Source organism: Equus quagga, chromosome 6 (assembly GCF_021613505.1).
Source record: "Equus quagga isolate Etosha38 chromosome 6, UCLA_HA_Equagga_1.0, whole genome shotgun sequence".
NCBI lineage: Eukaryota > Metazoa > Chordata > Mammalia > Perissodactyla > Equidae > Equus > Equus quagga.
Window position 1 is genome coordinate 66,099,987 of NC_060272.1, and position 8,460 is coordinate 66,108,446.

Genomic DNA, 8,460 nt, shown 5'->3' on the forward strand with positions numbered 1-8,460 from the left:
TAAAAGTCCCTGACTTTTACTCCCTAGCAGGACACTATTTGGGTTTCTACCTGAATTTGTGCCTCCCGAATTGCACTTCTTTGATCCCAAATAAATGTTTTGCCTCTTAAACTGGTTACTGTTTTTGCAGGTTGACAAGGCAGAGGGCAGTGCTTCTCACCCAGAGCTCCAAATCCATTTGTGGGCCTCTGTTTATTACTTCTCTTTTGGTTCTCTTCTCCCCCACTTAGTGGTACCATCTTGGCTCTTGGAATGATGTTCCATGACTTCTGCCTCTGCTCTCCTGCAGGTCTGAGCCTTTGGGAACTGAACCTGGTTGATCTTAGATTTGGACCCATTCCCTAATCACTTCAGTTTAATTTGATCTACAAGAAAAGATTCCACTTCCTCTTTCTGCATAGTTGCTGTCAAGTCTCACCCTACAGGTAAAAATTCAAATTTTCCCATTGATGGATTTGATTAGGCTGCCATTTACCAATGGCCAAAGGTCACATTTCGGCTCTTAGGAATCTTACAGCTAGAAACCTTATAGAATTATGTAACCATGTCTGGTACAATTTAGCAGTTGCCAATGATGGGGAGGGTGGAGAGAGGAGATTATTGGGGAATAGAGTGCTATGATCTGAATGTTTGTGCCCCTCCCCCACCCCCGCAAATTCATGTGTTGAAACCTAATCCTCAATGTGCTAGCATTTGGAGATGGGGCCTTTGGTGGGGTAATTAGGTCATAAGAGTGGAGCATTCATGAATAGGATTAATATCCTTATAAAAGAGACCCAACAAAGCCTGCCGTGTGAAGACGCAATGAGAAGTCTATGATGCAGAAGAGGGCCCTCACTCTACCATGCTGTCACCCTGATCTTGGACTTCCAGCCTCTAGAACTGTGAAAGATAAATTGCTGTTGTTTATAAGCCACCCAGCCTATGGTATTCTGTTATGGGAGTCCAAACAGAGTAAGACAAGAGCATAGCAACATGTGCATAAAGACTGTGGGTGTGGCAAGCATTCTGAGGCTTCTCCAAAGGAGGCAGTGCCACTGCCGCTCATCTTTTGTGGTCTGTTACAGAATTCCTAAAGGACGTATTTAACATAAATAACCATATATATATGATTTTGCTTTAGGTAGGATTTGGCGTTATCAGTCTTGGAATTTCTCCCTCTATATAAGACTATGTCTCCCAAAAAAGGACACCTCTGTCAGTTCACACAGCCTCCAATTTAGGGACACTTTCAAATCAATTCTCCTCATCCTTTTACAATTACTACTTTATATCACCTATTTGGGTCACTGCTTCCTCAAGCTCTGAAAGATCTCTTTAAATAGGATTTCTCAACCACAGCACTATTGACACTTGGGGACAGATAATTCTTTGTTATGAGGGGATGTCCTGTTCATTGTAGGATGTTTAGCAACATCTTTCGTTTCTACCTACTAGATGCCAGTAACAATGGTCTGTACTGCCCTCTGCTATTTATGACAAGCAAAAAATGTCTCCAGAATATGTCAAATATCCCAGAGAGTAGGGAAGTGGAGGAAGGGGAAAAGATCACCCCCAGTTGAGGACCACTGCTTTAGACCAAACTGTATGCACACACTGTCGGAGGTTCATTTGTTCTGACACAGGTACCTGGGTGCTCCCAGAAACCTTTTTTTTTTTATAGCTCTTCAATGTAGTTTATTTTGGTTACCCTTTATAAATACTAATTTGTACCCTTGCCTACTTTTCTAGTATATTTGTTTCCCACCTGCAATATCTTGAAAAATCAAATCTTACATCTATATTTTTAAATATATGAAAAAGTCAAAACAGCTGCTTCTGGGCAAAGGAATTCTCTTACCAAGTATTTAAGAAGACATTCACCAGAGTCTTGTAATCCTACAGCTATGTGGCCTCTCTGGCTGGTTTCCTCATCTATAAAATAAGTAGATGGACTGGATCATAATTCATAAATTAAATGAATAGACAGAGCAGAAGTGCAGAAGACAGGCCATAAGGGAGAGAGCTCTGTGGAGCTGGCAAAGTTGTCCACGATGAATAAAGGAAATAGTGAGTAGAAACAGCCTTCCACAAAAATGCTCACAGGTCTAAATGCAGAATATCAATTACTAAGCTAACAGATAAAAATAGAGAGAATACCTTTAGACGTTTGGAGTGGTAAGGGATTTCCTAAACAGCCACAACAACAGAATATACAAGCTATAAGCATTTGACTACCTTAAAGATTTCTATTAAATAAAGATCATCAAAGAAAAATCAACAGACCAGTTGAGAAAATGTATTTGTAACATCTAAAGCTGATATGAGATTTTTATCCAAAATATACAAAAGAATCAATCCAGCAAGAAAAAGACAGGAGTCAATAGAGAAAAGGGTAAGGACGTGAATAAGCAATGCAAAGAAAGGAAGACAAAATCAATCACGGGGAAGAGACAATCAGCCTCACTAGTTATTGAGGAAATGCAAATTTGACTTGCACAATTAGTAAATTGTATATCACCAAGTAGAACGCATACATATGGAGAAAATTTAACTTCTTACTTTTGTCCTTAGATCATCTGATCTCCCTCGTAATTATTTTGAACTCTGTGGTTAGAGGCAGGGCAAAGAAAGGATGTGGGAGGATGAAACAAATGTCCAGTCCAGTTTAAACTTTGTCCAGTCTGAACATTTGTGCTGTTCCTTTAGCAAGTTCACTCTCTCTTGGACACACATGCTTAGTCACTCAGATAGCCTTCCTCTTCCCCAGCTTGGTTCCCTAAGATGTGGTAGGGGCATACGGGGGAGAGCTGTGAATTATATCACCTTCAGTGGTCCTCTGTCTCCTCTGGTCTATGACAGTGTCCTTTTCACCTGGGAGCTGCTTGCCTCTGGCATTCACAGCAGAAGTCTGTTCCTGGCACTGCTCATCATCTTCTACCCGCTTGGTAAGCCCCATAGCACCACCTAGTTAACTCAGCCTCACTTCAGCCCCCACTGATGCTAACAACCCTCTAAAGTCAGCTAGGACTCCCACTTATCTCCAGTGTGGGCTGTTTACTCTCTCTACCCCATGGCTATCCATCTTGCCCCTGCTAGATGAGCCTTTCTGGCAAGCTCAACAGCCAGACTCTCCTCTGAGACCCATTTATGTCTCAGAGGAACCAAAGGCAGATGAGCAAAACCCAATCTCAGGCATTCCCTTTGCTTCTCTACAGTACCACCCAGTCACTTTGGCTCCAATGGAAAGCAATCACTTCCAAGAATTCTAAATGGCCATTATGGTGAGCTCTGGGCACAGGGTGGAAGCAGTGGGGATCAAAGAAATCTCCCCCCACTCTCCACATTACCTCCACTTAATTAATGTACCTCTCTCTTTTGAGGCCAAAACTTGGAGAATAGAAAACCAGAAGATGCACCTGTCTGATTGGTCTTCCCCTTTATCTGCCCCACAATTCCTCCTGGTGGAAAGCAAGTGGCCTTTTGTTTTGCTTCCCCTGTGTCATGTTCTCTGTCTCCCACAGAGCAGAAGTTTCATGGTTTTACTGTCACAGGCAGAGTAATGTCATCTCTATATGGAAATGGAATTCTGTGAGCCTGTATTCTCCAGGCTTTGTTGCTGTTCATGTAAAGGGAGAGCAAATTGAATTTTAAAAAGCCTGCCTCAAGAGAGTAATCTACCTTGCAAGGCTAGTTGCTTGTTGCAATATCCTATTTTGGATGTCACGGGCTCCCTATTTCCTCAGCCATCCTTCAAGTAGAAGGGTACTTCAGGTCAACAAGGGCAAAAGGAAAGAAAGAGAATCACATTATAAGTAGTTATACATTTTACCCATTATTTGCTTATTTATATACATGTTAAGTCAGAGTAAAATAGTATCATTCTTTTAGTGATTTTCTAAGGAATGCCATTGATCTATATTACATCCCAGACAACTCAACTTGCTAAACCGGATTCACAGCATGGTTAGTTTTTAGATGAATAACAGAAGTGAATGATATGAATTTAAAATTTTTTACAGATGAGAATTTAAGCAAAGCATCCAATATCAATAGGTGTCCTCTTGTGATTCCAAAAGCTCTGTAAATCCAGTGTACTTGGGAATTTGCCTAGCAATATTTTTCGTGTTCTTATATAGGTCTTCACAGTTTTCAAGTTCAAAAATTTATTTTAACCCAAAAAACCCTTGTATTTGGCCTTATTATTTGTTTTAGTTCTTGTCTCACAGAAATAACTACTTTTAGTTGCTCACCCTTGTTTCTCACATATCTGAAGCAAATTTGAGAGAAAGAATAAATATAGAACTTTAAAATGTACTTACATATCCCACAATGGACATCCAAAAGCAATCCATGCTTAGGAGAAATCCATGTGCTTTAAAAAGCCACAGGATCACAATGTACTAATATTTTTATCGTAATACTGGAGCCTAAAAGAAGGTGTTTATTGAATATAAAAGATCATTTTTCACTCTTCAGTATAATAAATTCTCCCTTCTTATTTGACAATTGCTTTTAGACACCAACCCTTCTTGATTTCCAGTAGATACCTCCCACCACAGAGTAGAAATCCAGCAGTTCCTCTTACAGCCACTGTGATAAACTGAAAGAGTCTTGGACTAGGAACAAGAAGGTCTGAATTCCAGTCTCTCCCAAATTCAAGTTTCCAATGGCCAGCTAAATGTCACTATGTCCCACAGGCACCTCAAACTCAACGTGCCCAAGATTGATTTCATTATCTGTTCTCCAAACATATTCTTTCTTCTCTGAACACTATTCTGGTTAATCATTATCCTGTAACCAAGACATTTAAATTGCTTGGGGTGTTTTTAATTCAGATTCTTTCAAAACCAACCACCCACCAGTTGCCAAGTTCTCTAGATCATCCTAGAGAATGTCTCTGAAAACTGCCTTTTCCTACGCACTCTAGCGGCCACTGCCTTAGCACGAAGCCACTTCCTCACTGCCTGAATGGCGGCTTCCAAAAGCTTCCTGACCAGACTCTGTTCCACTGTGACATATCCTTTCAAACCCACCATCTGTTGCCCAAATGTCAATGCTAATGATAACTTCAATTTTATAGAATGCACTCTTTCCAGAACATCTTCAAATATACCTCTTTGGACACATCTGATCATGCTATTCCTCTTTTTAATACTGTTGAGAGCCTAACATTTGCTTTGGTTTTTTTCTCCCACCCAATTTTATCTGTAGAGTAAAATATAATGTCCTTAGCATGGCATTCAAAGCCCTTAAGACTTTGATGCTGTATATCTTATACTTCAGCGCCAGAACACAACCTATAGCCATCTGTGTTAGTTTCCCAGGGCTGTTGTAACAAAGTGCCCCAAACTGAGTGGATTAAAGCAACAGAAGCATAGTGTTCATCTGGAGGCCAGAAGTCTGCAATCAAGGTGTCAGCAGGGACATGGTCCCCCTGAAGGGGCTTGGGAAGGCTCCTTCCTTGCCTCTTCTAGCTTCTGGTAGCCCCACACGTTCCTTGGCTTGTGGCAGCATACCTGCAATCTCTGCCTCTGTCTTCACATGACGTTTTTCCTGTGTCTCTTCATATCATCTCCTTTCCATGTGTGTCTGTCTCTGTGTCTAAATTTCCCCTTTTAGCAAGGATGCCAGTCATATGGGATTAGAGCCCACCCTAAGAACCACATCTTACCTTGATTATCTCTGTCAAAACCCTGTCTCCAAATTAGGTCATATTCTGAAGTACTGGGTGTTAGAACTCCAATATATGTTTTTTAGGGAAACACAATTCACCTCATAACGTTGTCTGAACAAGACAAACTCTTAAACCTCCTAGCCTTTTCATTCGCCTGATCTGAATGCCCATCTTCCCTACTTGACCTCCTCAAATGTGCCCTCTCTCCTGCACCTTCACTGCACCTGAATCTTCTCTTCTCACTCCTGAGTGAGGTGCTCACACTGTCATTCTGTGATCAGTCAGGGAGTCCACAGTCTCATGACCTGTGTTTCCACTTCCCCAAATCATTGAGCTTCTCCAGGGTTCCCTACACGGAGCAGAGGAAGCATAATGGTCAGTACAGAATATGGATGTGTGGATACAGGATGATTCCCTGAAATGTGGTGGGAGTCGAAGTAGAAACCAAGGAAATTATTTGTGGTGTGTGGTGTGGATTTTGTGTGTGGTATGGAGTGTGTGTATGGTGTGGAGTGTGTATGTGGTGTAGAGTATTGTGGAATGTGGAGGGTGTGTGTGGTGTGGAGTCTGTGTGGAGTATGGAGTACATGTGTGGTATGGAGTGTGTGTGATGTGGAGTGCGTGTGTATGCGTACACATAGGATGACTAAATGGCATAAGGTATTCAGAGACTATTGTCAATATTGATAATGGTAGCAGAGGCTAAAGAATTCACAAAGTTAAAAGACTTAAGATAAAAATACTTTGGCATTATAACAGTAACAGAAATTATAGTAGCTTTTATGAACTGCTTACCATTTATTCCAAATTCCCATACAGTGCAATGTCATTGTGTGTCATTAAATGTGTAGGCTATTTTTGTTGTAAGCTTTTTTTTCCTGGTTTTCAAGATTAAAATCTACATCTGTGGTTAGCACTTATATCTTTCGCTCATGTAAGATGGTTGTCAGCTCAAAAAAATTAGAAGAATTAGAAGAATCGTTGCTTGAAGGTAGGGAGCCAGGGATGGGATAAACTACCCCTCAGTACCTCCTTTTTTTTTCCCTTTCTTATTCTCTTTATCATCCATAGATACTTATACCTCTCTCCTGCTTCTTTGCTCTGGACCAGTCATGTTCTGGTTGTTGAGAACCAAAGTTGCTCCAGATAGAGCTGAGCTAAGCAGGAGGAGAGAAGTTCTCCAAAAGAGTCAGAGTCCTAGTGGAGACCAGCTGGTGCTGCTGCTTGTCTCAGTCTAGGGGATTCGCCGCAGGTAAGGGGTCTGCCGCCTGCCTAACCTGAGAGGCAGCGAAGCAGAATCCCTGAGGCGCTCAGAAATGCCCTGACATTTCCACCTTCGGGAAACAGACTAATTAGAAGGCAGGAGCACAACCCAACACAAAGCCTACTTAGAAGAATCTCTTTCTTAGCTTTTGTTTATCCTTCCCACTTTTAGAGCTGCAGGCTTAAAACTGTGCTATTTGAAGGAAGAAGTGTACATAAATGCAACTAGTGTTTATATAAGCCAGGGAAAAATGGAAATCACACCAGGCAAAGATGTTGGCTGCCAGTTGGGAGGTTCGATTTGTAAATTCTCTTTCTACCCAAAGCGCTGAGATATTAAGGCAATTTGCAACAGCTGAAAAGAAAAGCTCTGGCATTTTAAAGGATGTTTGAATGCTACATTCTGTTTCATTATTTTCTTTCACTTCATTAAAGTTTTCGTGACGTGAGACATAGTGTGAGCCTTAAAAACAAAATCTGATGAATGTGAAAGAATGATTTGGGTAAACAGAACTAAAATTAGCACACTGTTATCTGCAATGAAGAATAGCACAAAGCTTACACTCATTCTTTTTCTTCCCTCATGGCTTCAATGAATCTTTTACATATTTGGGGGGTTTTTGTAAAATAAAAAGGCACACAAAAATTTCATAAAATTCTCTTCCTTTGTTCAAAATTTTGGACTCATTTCCCCTTTTTAAATAAGATTTTACAAATAGGAACAAATGAAGCTAAACTATTTCAAAATGATTTCTTTCAAAAAAAACACATACAATAATTTTAAATACTCTGACTGAAGAAAATTATTAAGAAAGATAGTTATACCAGCAGAGAGAAATGGTGTTTCTATGTTAACATATTTCCTTACCATTTTTTTCATACATAAACAATACTTTTTACAATTTGAGATACTGTATTCTATTCTCTTTTTAACATTTGCTTTTGTGAAATATTAGGCATATAGAAAAATGTATAAAACAATTGTGCAGCTAACAAACAGATGAAAAGGGAAACCCTCATAGCCACCACCCTGGTTAAGCATTGCTGGGGCTGCAGAAGCCCACCATCAACATCCTTTCACGTTGAGTCTTTCTTACCAAGCAGCTTTGCCTTGGTTATAATTTTGCTATCCAGCTTACCTGACCACCAGGAGCAAAGAACATTGATGTCAATACAAGTATCCCATCTCATGTGAGATTTTTTTCTTTTCTCGTTGTGAATTATTGTTATTATTCTGACTTTAGATCATCGGTGTTTTGAATTTGGTTTCTGAGAATCTTCTCCCATGAAATGGATCTGATCTTGGTGCTGCCAAAATCACATTTCCAAGTCTGAAAGATAAAGGCCAGAAGTTGGCATGAGATAAAATCACCAAGGCAATTGTGAAGCCGATAGACTATGAGCCTGCTGGCATTGCCAGGGCAACATGTGCTCTATCTTACCATTGGCTTAGTACATACATGCTTTTTCCACAGACATTTTGCTATTTTAATTTTGGAGCAGACAGTTTGTCTACAAATTAAACTAAAGTTACAAAAGAA

At 40.3% G+C, this 8,460-nt stretch overlaps 1 long non-coding RNA gene across 1 annotated transcript in view; it reads right to left on the bottom strand.

Moving 5' to 3' along the window:
- LOC124241093 (uncharacterized) overlaps nt 1–8,234 on the bottom strand; it is a 43,583-nt gene extending 35,349 nt beyond the window's left edge. Inside the window, exon 1 of the long non-coding RNA XR_006889098.1 lies at nt 8,059–8,234. This is a non-coding gene — a long non-coding RNA (uncharacterized LOC124241093). The remainder of the gene's footprint in view (nt 1–8,058) is intronic.
- Nucleotides 8,235–8,460: the final 226 nt, after the last annotated feature.